The sequence below is a fragment of the Acomys russatus genome, chromosome 25 (genome assembly GCF_903995435.1).
Source record: "Acomys russatus chromosome 25, mAcoRus1.1, whole genome shotgun sequence".
Classification (NCBI taxonomy): Eukaryota; Metazoa; Chordata; class Mammalia; order Rodentia; family Muridae; genus Acomys; species Acomys russatus.
In genome coordinates, this window is record NC_067161.1 from 40,601,989 (window position 1) to 40,617,980 (window position 15,992).

General features: G+C 44.8%; 1 protein-coding gene across 7 annotated transcripts in view; it reads left to right on the forward strand.

Moving 5' to 3' along the window:
• The window catches only part of Mprip (myosin phosphatase Rho interacting protein), a 121,972-nt gene that overhangs the window by 55,846 nt on the left and 50,134 nt on the right, over window positions 1-15,992 (forward strand). The gene's annotated exons all lie outside the window — the stretch shown is intronic.

Here is a 15,992-nt window from a genome sequence, read left to right on the forward strand (position 1 = left end):
AGACCAAAAGCTGAAGATACCGCTTTTAGCATCTAGAACATAACCACTGCAGCTCATAGTGGTCCTCCTGTAGGCCACGTAACCCTATAATTGGCCTTGGGGTAGGCACTTGTTCCAGAGTGCCTCTTTTCAGTGTTGAGACCTGTGGGCCACTTTGGGATGGGTACCTAGTGCCCTTTGTGGCGGGCTGTTCTGGACTAGGAGCTGCATACACCTCTTCTTCCAGCTCTTCCTTAGTCCAGCAGGCTGCTGTGCTTCAGCTTCCTTTATGACTTCTTTTTATGGCCATTTCTATCTTGTATGTGTCCAAATTGATACTGTCCACAACTTGATACTGTGTACTGAGCAAATGTACTATTTGGAGTGGTACATGTCGATAACCAGCCATTCACAGTCTAAGAGACCTGGCATGTCTCCATTTTTCAGGTTTCATCTCCCAGGAGAGAGGTATGATGGAGCAGATCGTGGTCATTTACTTCAAGTGCCTGTGGGCTGAATCACTGCCTTGCCTGGTCTTTAAGGATGGACTGGATATACTTTTGAAAGAAACTCTGGATAAAAATTGATGGCTAGGTGCTATCAAATGGGTGCTAGGGAGGAGGGCACTTTGGGTGCCTCACTGGTCTTACTAATGTTCAAGGAAGGAGGTCCCAGTTGATGCCTCACTGACCTCTCTAGTGTGGTACTAAGGAGACTACACTTGGTGTCTTGCTGGTCTCACTGGCTTACATACCTGGTAGCCTGTCACTTGGCCCTCCCTGCTCTCAGCCCTGGCCACGGAAGTCCTGCCCCTAAGTGCTGCTTAGAAAGATGCTCAGGCTGTGGTGTGGTATGTGGTTGCTCAGCCTGTGGAGAGTGGGAGCCTGTTTGAAGTAAGGTGCCTCACTGGAGACGCCCTTGGATTCACTGAGCTTCCCTCTGGCTTCCGTCCTCAGCCTACCTAGCCTTCTCCTTTTGCAGAGAAAAAGTTGAAGCTATACCACAAGAAGTCGAGTTTTTCAGAGACAGACGCCATTACTGCCCTCCATCCCACACCTGTTCCTCTAAGTGCTTTCCAGTGGGCCATTCTGTCTGATGTGTTGTTTTAACTACTTGTGTGTGTGACCAACATCCTCACAGATGTGTGAATGGAGCACCAAGGGCCTTGACTTCTCAAGGTGAAAGGAAGTTCTTTTCTGTTATTTACTCAGAGGTCTTTAAGCATCTGCTGAATTTCAACTCTGCAGAAAGGACCTAGCAAGTAGAAGGCCCTTCTCCTATCCCCAGGGGATTGATGACACAGGGTACCTATAGAGGGCAGCCTTACAGCCCTTGGATAAGGCACCGGGTGTGGCCTGGCTGAGGTGGTGCTCTGGAGGAATACAGTGCTTTGGAGAACCAACCACAGATGGATTGGACTGAGGGAGACAAGGACATAGAAATTGGAGTAGGTCCAACCTCAGGGTCACGTGGACCCTGGGGACTGTTTGGGGAATAAGGACGTGGGAATTGTCACCTGTGTGTCACTTCCCCTCCCCAAAATAGCTGCAATGGTGCACATGCATGCGTGCATGCGTCCGTGTGTGCGTGCATGTGTGTGTGATCCTCATACCCCCTGACATCCATGCTAGATGGGAGCAAGGTTATACTTACACAGAGGAGATGATGGGTCCAAGGTTCTACCTGTAGAGGAAGTAGCTTCACACCTCTAGGCTACTGTGAAGTTGTGTTAATCCATCAAATCTGGCTGGGAACTCCGCTGTTAATGGCCTGCAATGCAATGGGCACACGCATGCACACAGGAGAATGGGTGGCAAGCATGAGAACTCAAGCAAGCAAGCAAGCATTGTTTTGGCACAGGTTGTGTGAATTCTTTTATATTATGATCCATGGAAATACCAGCAGCACAGAGACCACCATGCCCAGGTCCTGAGGAGTGAGGAGAGACAGAGGGGGCATGACAAGCAGATGAGGCTTCCACCACTTGGCCTGACTTAGCACTCTTCTCTGTGTGTGATTGGGTGGTAAAAGATTTTGATTTTATTTAATAATTTTCTTGAAAGTTGATTCACATGGCTTACCCTTTTAAAGTAAATACTTAGTGATTTTAAGTATATTGTGGCCAATTTTAAAATATTTGTCATTACAAAGAAAACCCTGTGCCTTTAGCAGTTAACTCCCTGTTCTTCCTCGGTCCTAGCTTTTTTTTTTTTTTTAAAAAAAAAGGCTGCCTGGCCTGGAACTCAGTCTGTAGACTAGGCTGGCCTTTTTCACAAAGCTCTATCTGCTTCTGCCTTCCAAATCTGTCAATTAAAGGCATGTATTAGCACACCCAGCTAAAACTTATTTTTCTGCTGAAAAATAGTCCATTGTGTAGATGTCCCATATTTTGCTTATCTAGTCATCTGTTGATGAATATCTGTGATCCCACCCGTGGGCACCTATAAATCACGCTATTGTGAGCAGTCACATTACAGATTTCTGTGTGGACATGTTTTTCTGTTTTATTGAATGTATGTCTAAGAGTGGTGCTGCTGGGTCATAGGGTTACTGTATTTAGCCTTTTAAGGAGTCCCTAGACTTTCCCACAGTGGCTACCTCACTTCTTATTCTGACCAGCCAAGTGTAAGGGTCTTGCCTAGGCATAGCTATTATGAGTGTGTTCAGCCTCTGTCCGTCTTTCTCACTATAGCCAAGAGTGAGAACAATTGGCTCTCACTGTAGTTGCCATTTACATTTTCCTCGTGACTGAGCAAGCTTTTTAATCTCTCTGAGCCTGTTTTTTTCTTGAGGAAGCCTCACATGCTACTGGAGACTGCCTTATTTCTTTGATAGTCATGTAGCATTTGTTGTGTCTTAAGTCTTCTATAGACAGTCACATTAGATTCATGTCAGTTTCTTAAGTAGGCCTTGGTATAATCATCTCATAGATGAAGGAAACTGAGGTCAGTTGATGAGTGCCAAAGGACAGCCCCACAGCCATGATGCCGTGTTACATTTCCATGGTTATCCATGCCTGAGACATGAGCAACACTTTCTAGATATATATGACAAAGCACATCAAGTGTAGTACCACACAGGTGGTAGCCATGGAGTTTTACTAAGCTGAATCTTTCCGCATATAAGCTGCAGCATTTCTAGAAGCCTAGCGTGGGATGCAGTGTGACGCTTATTAGTTCTGCCTTAAGGAAAACCTGTGCAGTGCAGTCGCTCCTGCCCTGAGGGGGGTAGTGTAGCACACGGAACCCACAACAAACCTGTTAGTGTTGTATGTCCGACACAAATGTCTGTTCCTTTGGTGAGGGAGCTCTGCAGCTACTGTCACATCTCACGTGACCTTCCGGTTAGGAATGGCTGAAGTAGCTAGAGGATGTTGCTGTGTAGCTTTACCATGGACCTCAGGCTTGAGTGACTACTCTCTGGCTAGTAGTCTTCTTAAGTGTTAAGCTGCTGGGCTGGAGACATGATAGCTCAGCGGTTAAGAGCACTGTCTGCTCTTCTAGAGGTCCTGATTTCAGTTCCCAGCAACCACATGGTGGCTTAAAACCACCTCTACCCTATAGTGCCCTTTTCTTGTGTACAGGTGTACATACAGATAGAGCACAATTATAAAGACATTAAAAAGAAAAAAAGTTAGGCTGCCCCATAGTAGAAGTGACTTATTCTTTATGTCCACATACCTAGATGGACAAACTGGTTCTGAGACTGGTGGAGGCCGCCCTCCAGAGGCTGCTCCCTTCTCCAGGGGTGGGAACCTGCTCCTGAGTGACACCTGCCCAGGGAGGGAGGTGGGGAAGGACAATCACTTGGTTGTGGCTGTGTTGGAGGCTCAGGCATAAGAAACTCAAGTTCTGGTCAGTTGAAACCCTACAAAGAAAAAATACTGAGTGTGGAGTTGCCCTAGGGACACAGTGCTAACTCTGGCCTGGGCAGGACTTCATTTCAGCTCACTTTAGTTTTTTCTTTTTGTAAACCTTTAAAATAGTCGTTCTCATACCATATAGGATTTCTTCCACCAAAAGGGAGGCCTGTTGGAAATATTTGTTATATTTATTTATTGGTTTACTTATTTTTTACACTGTTGGAGTTTAAACTCAGAGCTTCGCATATGCTAGGCAGAGCCACATCCCCAGCCCTTTTACTTTTAAAAACTTTGTGACAGTCTCATTGTATGACTGAGACTGGTCTTGAACTCCCAGTCCTGCCTCAGCTTTCCACTGAAAGCTAACGTGCATAACTACTCCTGGCCTAGGAACGTTTACTGAGTTGATAAATTGAGAAAAGGTAAGTCATCGTTGGGTACTAAGTAACATTTCCAGGAGAGCAGACCTGAAGAGCCAGTACCTAAGCTGGAAGCCTAGTATCTCCTCTAGATGGTTTATCTAGGTGGGACAGTGCCCTGGTGTCATGTTCCTCAGCCCCTGCCAGTCTTGACACAGTATAGGTAGGTACTCGTCATTCCATTGTTCACTGAGCAAGGAAACAGGTAAATGGTTGAGAGGATGTGGGTTTCATATCAAGTTTCCCTATTCTGTGTTATCCTATGGGCAAAGGACAGAGCTAAAGAATCATAGCCTGACTATGTTCTGGTGGGCTTGGTACCCAGGCCCTGGCAGTCCTCATCTATTTATCTTACTCTGTCTTCTTTTTGTCTATGATGAAGATGGGCCTGAAAGGCCTGTGACTCCTCGTTTTTTGTTTTGTTTGTTTGTTTGTTTCTGTTTTTTTAAGTTTTTTCAAGACAGGGTTTTTCTGTATATCCTTGGCTGTCCTGGGCTCACTTTGAAGACCAGGCTGGCCTCCCAGAATGCTAGGATTACAGGCATGCACCTGTCTTTTGAGCTTGATACTGAGTTCCTCTTTTTAGTTGCATTGAAATTTGGAGGATTTTCAAAGGCCTTTTGCATTCTTTTGGGCTTTCAGCTTGTGTGGGTTCAGCTAAGCCTTCTCTGAGGTGGCCCACTAATGCCAAAGGTCAGCCTGTGGCCTGTGGTTGGCAGAGAGGAGCATGTGTGAGAGCTAGGAGGCACACCCATCTACAAATGATCTACTCTAGCCAGATGCTTGTACCAAGCATAACCTAAGACTCCAGCCCCATTGATCAGACCTAGTCTGCACTTAGGTTTCCTCCTTGTTACTGAGGGGCACTGCCAAAGAACATCATTTCCAAACTTTGTCCCCTCTCGTCACACACAGTTCTGGCCACATCACTTCTATAACACATCTCTGAAAGTGGCTGCTGTGCTATTGGTGGAACAGTTGCCTGTTGTGCCTATTGCCTCTCTCTGTGTCTCTGGCCCTTCACTAAGTGGTGTCATGCATGCTTCAAAGAAGACACCATGACCACACCCCTTCCTCCCCCATTCTTTGGGTTCAAGCTTCATTTTGTTGTGGTGGTGGTGGTGGTTGACAGATGTCTTAGGAGTGCTGGTCATCCAAGCCCCTTATGCAGCCCTTCCCATTTCATCACCCACAGTCTGTAAGCTCTGCACAGCTGTGTTCCATCTCAGAGTCTCAGCCCATCTTTGCTTCTGTCAGATCATCTTGGGCCCAGCCAAGAGCTGTGAGTGACTACAGACAGCTGGATGGCCAGCCTGAGAAAGAGCCTGCTATGAGTTTCAGAAGTTCTGAGGCAGTGGCTCCAACCCCAGCAGAGTGCCAGGAGACTTTTACTCTCCTGATGGCCCAGTCCTAACCCAAGAAGTGGGAAGCAGTGTCTGAGAATGAGGCTTCTGTTTTTAGTTCTAGCTGGTTCTGGCATTCAGCAAATGTTGAGCCCTGTGCATCCTGCTCAATTTAGCAAACCATCTTCATCAGTCTTAGGATGCCAGCCAGTGTCCCTGCAGTGTCCCTCTGTGTCCCTGCAGTCGTTCTCCCTTGTACCTATCCAAGACTTAAGACTGCACAGTATGATTTGAGTCTAATATGCTAACCCCACAGCCATGTGCTAAGTGCTTGGTTGATACTAAATTCACAATTTGATAGTCAGTCTCTTAATAGAAATTAAAAGGTATAGGATGTAGTTGGAGGGAACAGGTCCTTTGGGCATACCTTTGAAGACTATATTCCCCCTTGCCTCACTCATTGTCTCCCTCTTCCCATGGCACCATATTTTGCCTCACTTCAAGCAATAGAGTTAGCAAACGATATATTGAAACCCTTGAATATGTGGCCTATGAATCAAAGTAAAAATCTTCTCTTTCAAGTAGATTCCCCTCAGGTATTTTGTAATAGTAATGAAAGAACTCATTATTCATCTTTTCTTGTTACTCTCCTATTTTCTAATTTCATCCAAATGTCTTGGAAAGGTCTCAGAAACTCATACTAAAAGGTATAAACTTTTTACCCAATGATATTCCATGCCCCTTTGAGCTCTCAGACATACAGGGCAGTGGTCAGCTCTGGCAGGTGTCCAGACGAGATTCTTGATAGTGATATCACTAGAGCTGTGCTTCAGAAATGAGAAGCGCCTGGAGGCTCAAAGGCAGGAGCTGTGCATGAGGGTAGTTACCTGTGGGGTGTAGTTCTTACAGAGGGATTTCTCCATGCACAGGCACTAGGACTCAACAGTCCAATAAGTAAATGGACAGTAGTTGATGGAAAGTACTGTTGGAGCCCAAAGGAGAAAGCTAGGCCATATGATAGTAGTGCAGTGTTGAAGACCTCAGTGTGTTAGCAGATAGGATTGCGCTCAGATTCCAGCAGCATGTGCCTTTCCATCATGGACAGTTAAGAGGGCCTGAAATTCAAGATACCCTATGAACAGTGAGAATTCCCGCCACTTGACCAGGGTTTTTAATGTCCCTCTTCAGGAAAGGCCCCTAGCTCCTCTGACGGGCTGATCTAGAGCTGGGCAGGCGTTATGCTAGATCAGTCTGGAGCACCTGTCCTTAAGAGTGGGAGGTGCTCTGCGACCACACAGGAGCTGTAGTCAAAGCTGGAACAATGTGAGCAACAAAATGAATAATCTAGCATTTGATTGTAATCAGGGCATAAGTTAAATATCTACAAGTCTGTACAGGTATAAGTTGATGGTTGGTAAAGAAACAAAGAGAAAAGAAAATCTGTGCAAAACAATTTCCAATAACCCATGCAGAGTCTCTCCTCTCATAGGGAGCATCATCATCCCCTCTCCTTACCAAGCCAACAATTTAGTATGTAGTGATTTTCTTTCTGATCTGGGGTCAACATCCTCAGCAGGTACAGTGAAAGGTGTGCTTTACCTCAGTGGCTTTCCTTCTTAGGATCTAGAACCTTAGTTGACTCATGAGAAAAACAAACATCCAAACTGAGGAATAGTCTACAAAATATGTAGCTAGCACTTTCTAAAACTGTCAAGATTATAAAAAACAAACAAAGTGGGAAAAACCATCTCAACCAACAGTAGCCTGAGGTTCCATGTCAATACAGTGTGCTGTGGTCTCAGAACAGACAAGAACATGAGGAGAAAATTCAGAAGACTCAAACAGCATACACTTTTCTTGATTTGGAGTCAGTATTGGTTGGCTACTTGCAACAAATACACCACTCTGGTGAAAGATGTTGGTAACAGAGCCACCCACCTGGGTAATGAGTATATAGAAATCCTGCATTTCTTCACAACTTTTAAAAGTTAAAACAAAGAAAGCAGTACCAGAAACTCAGCAAAGAGGAGGTTACTCTAGCCCTGGTGCTAGCATAGGTTCAGAAAAGAGGCTTCTTTGAAGGACTGGCAGGGATAGGACAGGGGCCTCAACTCAGGGACAGACACCTTGAAGAGAAGCCTACACAACACATCAGGACCTCTTTTCTGCTTATGTTATGGGAGGCCTGGCTGTAGGTGGCTCAAGAGAAGCACATGTGCCAGTGGGCAAGATACAGACTGCCATCCTTATCACTCCTCGTCACTGTCAGAGTGTTCCAGAACAAGCTGCAGAATTAAGATGGATGGGTCCTCTTTTGGTTGCGTGTGGAGTGCTGGTTCCTGACTGCCTGCATGATCTACCTTCCTCTCTTCTTGCTTCTCCAAGTTCGGGTGAGTTTTGCTGTGGCTGTCCTTTCTCTCTAGCATTTGCTGTTCTTTCCCAACCCTCTTTTGTTTGTTTGAGAGACAGCCCAAGAACACATACTAGACCAGCCCATCCCTCCTGCTCTTGTAGCAATTCTTTCTGAGGTCCTCACCTCTGCTGCTCTTGTCTGTGTGATCTACATGACTCATCTCATGCAGTTCAGACTTAGGGCGTCAGAGCTTTTGTCATTCAGTTTATTGCTGTACTCGTGGCGCTGGTTGTCATTATCAGCCTTGGCATTCTGCTTTACTTCTCCTAGAGGCTTCCCTCTACCTGTAGTAGAGATGATACTACCTCACACTTAAAGGAATACAACTATTTATGGAAAGGTCCTTGATGAATGTACTTGCTCATCTGTCCCTCTGCTCTCCTGCTCTTGGAGCCTACCTCTTCATAGGGCTTCATAGACTAATCTAGCTGATTTCACTCAGGCTTTATCTCTATTTTAACACTTTTCAGAACTCTCTTTTTATGATCAAATACTACTGCAGTATATGCATGTCCCACATCTTGTTTATCCACTAATTTATTGGTAGGCAGTAGTATTGCTTCTGCTTCTCAGCTGTTGTAAATAATGCCGTGATGACCATGGAATGTTTAGGTTACAGGTATGTTCCACCAGTGCCTCGTTTTATGTGGTACTGTGGGTGGGGCCCAGGCTTTGCTTATGTTAGTCAAATGCTTGCTGCTGATTGATTTCTTCAGCTCTCTATGCTTAATTATTGAGGAACCTCCGTAACTCTTTTCCATACCCACTGCACCACATATATTACTGTAAGTGATGTAAGAAGGTTCCAGTTCTTCATACCCTTATCAGCATTTCTTGTTATCTATTTATTTCTCCTTTTTCTATTGGCATCCTAGTACATTGTGATGTGACATCTTCTGTAACTGATTTGATTTGTATTTCCCTGATGACTCATGATGTTGAACATAATTTCATGGGCTTATCAAGCACATGTCTTCTTTATAGAAATGACTATTCAAATCTTCCCTAAATCTTTCTTTCTTTCTTTTTTTTTTTTTTTTAACTGTTTTATTCCTCCTTTTGGCTTTAAAGTTCTTTATATAATCTGAATGTTGACCTTTAGTGGCTGTATGGTTTGTAAATGTGTCGTGTGTCTGTTCCTCTCCCCACTCCCCGCCCCCTGACTTTTCACTGGTTTTTTGTTTGTTTGTTGTGTTTTTGTTTGGGGGATTTTTTTCTTAGTTTTTTGTTTGTTTGTTTTGTTTTATGTTATATGAGGCTTATTAAGTGAGTATGGGGAGAGGAGTACCCCAGAGAGAGAGACGGAGATAGAGACAGAGACAGAGGAAGAATAAGAGGAGAGAGAGAGAGAGAGAGAGAGAGAGAGAGAGAGAGAGAGAGAGAGAGAGAGAGAGAGCGAGAGAGAGCTTATTTGCTTAGTTTTGATGAAGTTTGTTTTTTAAGTTTTTGTTTTTTGTTTGTTTTTGTTTGGTTGGTTTTTTTTTTTTCCTTGTGCTTTTGGTGTCGTATCTAAGAAATTGTCAAGTATAAAATGCGGCTTTTTTCTTTGGTCTTCTAAAAGTACCATCATTTTTGTCTTTTCCCCTTTCCCTTGACATCTAGCCCAAGCTACCCACGAGCTCATACTACCCCCTACCACATCTGGTGTCGTGTTGTGCGATGGTGTGTGTGTGTGTGTGTGTGTGTGTGTGTGTGTGTGTGTGTGTGTGTGTATACACTTTTTCTTTTTACTATTGTTTATTTTGACAGGTCTTTGAACTTTCTCTCATTTTGCTCCAGCTGTCTGAGCACTCTGATCACAGGCCTATTCCATCACATCAAATGCCTCTTTCAGACTTACATAGTAGGTTGTTGTCACATACAGTATAGCAGGTTCTTGCAAAGGTGGCCAGGTGGACGAAGAAGATGGCAGCTTTAGAAGTAAAATGGGCCTTGGCTGAGTGGGGAGGGCTCCCTAAGGGAAGATCCATTGGCAAAGACCTTTAACTACTTAACAGAACCTAGTGTCTTGCTGCCTCACCAGCAACTCTAAACAAATTGGGCTGACACAGCAGATACGAGAAGGAACTTCTGAGGTTTGGCACGGCATGACAAAGATCCTTGTTCTATTCTTAACATTCTGGCAAAATAAATTTAGATAGCCTAACAATGCCCCCTGGAAGCCGTAGGTCATCTCCACCTCTCCGTAAAGCCGTTGCATATGCCTCAGTGGGTAACGGTGCCTGCCACCAGCCCTCATAGCCTGAGTTCATTTCCCAGGATCCACATGGTAGGAGGAAAGAACTGACTCCTATAAATTGTCTTTGACCTCCAAACTTATACTGACTGTGGCATGAGCATACAAACACAATAAGTAAATAAAATAAAAAGTAGCTACATATTTTAAAGTAAAAATACTGATTTGTAATATTTCATTGCTCATTGTGTGTGCGTGTATATGGCATGCATACACACACACAAACATGCCCATCACTAAGTAAAAGTGATGTTTTCTGTGGCCTCAGTCAGGTGTTTTTGAAAAAACTATGCTGAGGGTTGGAGAGATGGCTCAGTGGTTAAGAGTACTGGCTGTGTCCATATAATGGTGGCGCGCATCTTTAATCCCAGCACTCAGGAGGTAGAGGCAGATGGATCTCAGAGTTTGAGGTTGACCTGGTCTACGAAGGGCGTCTAGACAGCCATAGTTACAGAGAAAACCCCTGTCTGGAAAATCCAAGAAGAAAGACAAACTGGTGTGGTGGTGCTCGCCTTTAATCCTAGCACCAGGGAGGTAGAGGCAGGCAGATCTCTGTGAGTTTGAGGCCAGCCTGGTCTACAAAGTGAGTCCAGGACAGCCAAGGCTACACAGAGAAACCCTGTCTTGCGGGGGGGAGGGGGAGCTCATGCTCAGTGGCTATCCGTGGGCAGCCTACTCTGTCCTGAGAGGGAAAAGGCATGGGCATGCGGGTGGAATCAGCTTGTGAGAGGAGTGAAGGGAGGGGAAACTGCAGCAAGGCTGTACTGAAAACAAAAATATTTAAAAGAAAAAGAGTACTGGCTGTTCTTCCCAAGAACCTAGGTTCAATTTCCAGCATCCGCATGGCAGCTCACAAGTGTCTATAACTCTATTCCAGGAGATTGGACAATGTCGCACAGACATACATATAGGCAAAACACTGATATACATAAAATAAAAACAAATCATTTTTAAAAATGAGAAAACTCCACAATGAGACCTCAGGTATGGTCAAGCTTCACTCTGACAAACCCTTTGAGACTTTGAGATTTGGGAAGCAGTACTTGATGCCAGGGGTAAAGTGTTGGTGTCTGTAGGATTGTTTCCTTTCCTGTTTGAATGAAGGATGATTCCTTCTTTGTGTCCTCTGAGCCACCTCTGCTTCCATAATAGCAGTTGCTTGTAAAAGTGACCTCTTACGAAACTAACAAGCCTCGCTTTGCAGCTCATCCCATTTTCTTCCTCTTTTCTGGCTTACTTTCCTAAACTCTCCAGGGTCAATAACAAACAGGGTGGGCCAGGTATGGTGTACACACCTGTAATCTCAGTGGTCAGAGAGTAGAGGCCAGGAGATCAAGAGTTCCTAGGTTGGTTTTCGTAGCTGTATACCTGCTAGGATGTAATGGAAGGTCCTCAAGTAGTAAGACTGTTGCAGCAGAGTCATCCTAACCCAGGAGGATCACCCAGGCCCCTGAGAGTGTGTACCAGGGCCAGCCAGCAGAGAATAAAGAATAGGACTTGGCTCTCAGAATGTGCTCTCCCCCTCTTTGATAAGACACCATTGTCCTGTCTCCCACCTCCAGTTTGCTACCTTCCTTCTTTTACATGACCATCAGCTTATAATAGCTCTGCTGTCCTAGCTCTGGCCATGTTTGAACCAGAAAAGGACTGGAGAGTCCAGGTAGCAGGAGGGCTGGATCGGAACTGAGCCTGTAACAACAATACAGAAGCACTGGCTTTCAAATAGCAAATCTCCCCATCCCCTTCCCGCATTCCTCTCCCCCTCCCTCTCCCCTTCTTTTTTCTTTCTTTCTTTCTTTTCTTTTCTTTTTCTTTCTTTCTTTTTTAAAGATTTATTTATTTTGTATACAGTGCTCTGCCCACATGGATGTCTGCACACCAGAAGAAGGCACCAGATCTCATTATAGATGGTTGTAAGCCACCATGTGGTTGCCAGGAATTGAACTCAGGACCTTTGGGAGAGCAGCCAGTGCTTTTAACCTCTGAGCCATCTCTCCAGCCCTCTTTTTTTTTTTTAACAAGAAAATCTAGGTGAAACCTGATGTCTTTGGAGACCTGAGTTACTAACCTCTGCCAAGTGTGGAACTAGGGCGAGGAGCTCATTGGAGCTGGCCTCTTGCTAGCAGCACCCAAGCCTGATGTTTCTTCTGCCTAGATTTATGTTACAGCATAAATACTTGGCCTTGCTATTGGAACTTGGGTTCCAGTCCTGTATAGCTACTTCCTGCATATTAGCTTCTTAATGGCCTTCCTCCCTGTCTATAAGGTGGGGTGATGGAGCGTTCTGTAGCTTGGGGCTGTAGGCATATTCAGCAGGAGAACAGGGGTAAGGCTTAAACCTGAGGGATATTTAGGAAGTGAGTAACCCCTCTGCCAGTGCTGCTGTGACACTAGTGCTTTTTCCTTTAAGTGGCACTGTTGAGAGTTGCAAAGAGGTTATTTTCTTATGTCAGTGCATATCTGACTTACTGCCCAAGAGTAGTAGTTGGAATTACATGATAAATACAGTTTTAAAAGTTAAGGCCAATCATCTCAGCTGATTCTGTTTCCCTGCTATTTAAAACAAAACAAAACAAAAAACACAAGAACAGGGATAACTGTGGACGAGCAGATGTCTCTGTTATAGAAGCTATTTTTTTGGCATTTCCTTCGGAGTGGTATAGCTGGGTCATAAGGGAGCTCTTTCTGTTCTTAGTTTTTTGAGATGCCACCACATTTCTTTCTGTAGTGGCTGCACTTGCTCACACTACCAACAATAGATAAAGAGTTACTCTTTACCCATATCCTCACCAGTATTTATTATCATTTTCTTGATTACTATTCTCACCAGAGTAAGATGGGCTCTCAGAATAGTCGTGGTGCGCATATACAATAGAGTTTTATTGAGCTGTAAGGGAAAATGAGATTATGAAATTTCAGGAAAATGGATGGAACTGGAAAACATTACTTTTAAGTAAAGTAACCTAGGCTTTCAGAAAGGCAGATCCCACAAGATTGTCTCCTGTGTGCAGATCCTCAGCTCTGTCAGTTAAATATGTTGTCCAAGCTGGAGAAATGTAAGGACCAGAAAACTAGGAAGGGTGCACATAGGATTAGGGGGCGGGGGGCAGAATTGCTAAGGGGGAAGTTTGGGAAAACAATAGAGCAAAATCGCAGGAGAAATAGGGGCACAAGGGCACAGTGGAACTGGGGCAGTGAGAGGAGGGAGAAGTGGGGATGGGAATCAACAAAATAAAGTATGTGTGAAACCCTCAGGTGGAAACTAATTTTAAAAATAAAAACAAACAAACAAAAAACCCCAAACAAACAAAAAACCAAAACAACAACAAAAAAACAAGGGCCACAGTATGGCTCAAATGGGGTAAACGTGCCTGCCACCAAGCCTGATGGCATGAGTTCAATCCCCAAGATTGTATAGTGGAGAGAGAGAAAGAACTAACTCCTGAAGGTTGTTCTTTGACCTATACACATGTGCTGTGTCCTGGGTGAGCTCATACACAGGTATACTAAATAAATAAATGTAAAGATTTGAAAAAATAGCTTTTATCATAATACCTTTATAAAGCTGTCACTTATGTTATTCCCATCAAAAAGACAACCAAGTAAAGGGGGAAAGTTAATGTGGAGTGAGGGAGATGTCCCAGCAGATAATGCACTTGCCCCACAAAATGTGAGGACTTGGGGATGAGATGGATCCCGAGCAGCCTGAAGACCAGCTCCCTTCTCCATGCAGTGAACAATAAAGAGACACTGTTTCAAACAAGGTGGAAGACAAGGACTGAAACCCGAGCATACCATGGCACACCCACACCTAGGGGGAGGTTTCTCTTGGTTTGGTTTTGTTGTAGTTCCACGGCCTTTCACAGCTCAAGCCAAATGATAGAGCCACTTTAGGAGACGATGTAGTATTGGAAAGAGCTAAGCGTACAGGTCCCGTTTGACCCAGCACTTTGACGGCTAGCTATCCACCTGAGAGCAGTACAACCATGTGGCCGCTCAGATGCTTGAGCATGTACAGCATTGTTGCTCACAACAGTATCAAGTGGTAAAGTGAGAAAGCCAGATGGGGCTCATCTGCATGGTAGATTGCGAGTCAGCCTGCACAGAAATGAACCTTCAGAGTGTGGGAAGGAAGGAGGAGTTTCCAGACACAAAGGACCACCCACCATGTGGCTCTGTTTATAGACAGTGTTAGATGAGTAACAGGGACAGGGATTGGAGGGAGGGAGAGGAAATGGCTAATGGGGGTGAATATTGTACAATTCTGTAAATGCTGAATAGCCATCGAATTATGCTCTTTAAACAGGTAGGCTGTGTTAGTTATATAAATGATATCTCAGTAAAGATGCATTAAAGAATAATTAGCTGTCAGTGAGATAATTTTGTAACAGTTTCTTCCCATTTCATGGGAAGCCCTCTGAGTGCATTGGGCTCTAGAGACAAAATCCCTTCCTTCTGTGATATTTCCTGATTGTTCTTTCCTGTGTGTGACAGGGTCCAATAATGCCCTCCTTCTGGTTAGTAATGGGCAATGGGGGTATCAAAGACACTAGTTTAAAATAAATGTTAATTTCCTTCTGTCCTAGCCTATTTTGTGTCTTTCTGCTTTTGTTTTTTGAGACACCATCACTCCTCTCTCCTGCCTCTCCCTCTCTCTCCTCCCCCTCTCCTCTTCTCCCCTTCCTCCCCCTTTCCCCTTCTCCCCTTCCTCCCCCTTTCCCCTTCTCCCCTTCCTCCCCCTCTCCCTCCCCCTCTCTTCACCCCCTCTACCCCCCTACCACCGGCTAGCCTGGTTGGCCTCAGACTCTCATCAGTCCTCTTTCCTCTACCTCCCAGGTTCTGGGATTACAGCTGTGCACCACCGTACCTGTCTGCCTGCCTTTGCCTTCTATTGACCTTTGAAACCCTTTCTCAAAGAAATAAGGTGGAGGCCAAGGAGGCTGAGACCATGGCTGTACTCAGCCGAGAGGCAGGGTCTTTGGCTCATGGTCAAATTTCTAGTACTGACTGTTGCTGTGCATGGGGGAAGAGTCAGGCTGTAGGGACCTGAGCAGTTTTGGCGACACTGACTCCTTAAACAGCCTGGTGGCCAATCCCTTGAGAAGAAAATAGCAGGATTATTTTGCTGATATGTTTTATCATCCCCACTTAACACATCTATTCTTAGTTCATTATGAACTCATAGTTCATAATGTCGTCAGTCACATGGGTCTGAAATCCATCACAGCCATGCTGTCAGTGTTGAATCCCAAAGATTGGGATGGAGTTCCAGCAAGAGAGAAGACGCATCCTTTTCATCTGATCACTCCTGGCTGACTTAACAGCTTATGTCACTCAGTTCTCACAAGCCCCATAGCACTGGTTTTTTCTTCTGTCTCAGTGATAAGATGTACCTTGTCCAAGGATGAAGAACATTTGCTTCTGTATAGGAGAGGACAGTTTACCCAAAGCAGGTTCAGAAGGCATGCTAGAAAAGGCCTGTAACTAAGACTTATGTGGACTAGAAGGGACTGGCACTGGAAAGACGAGACAAGGAAAATTAGGGCCTTGTCCTGGGCATGCCTCCCCATCCAGAAAGCAATCAGGATTTGGATCTAGGCAAGATAGGGCATCAGACAGACATTCTCTCATCCAGCCCTTCATGACAGTGGGAATCTCTCAAAGCCTTCCTTTTCTGATTTTGGTTTTCTGTTCTTAATTCCAGTGTCTTAAACAGTGCATGTGTGTTGATTCCCTAGCC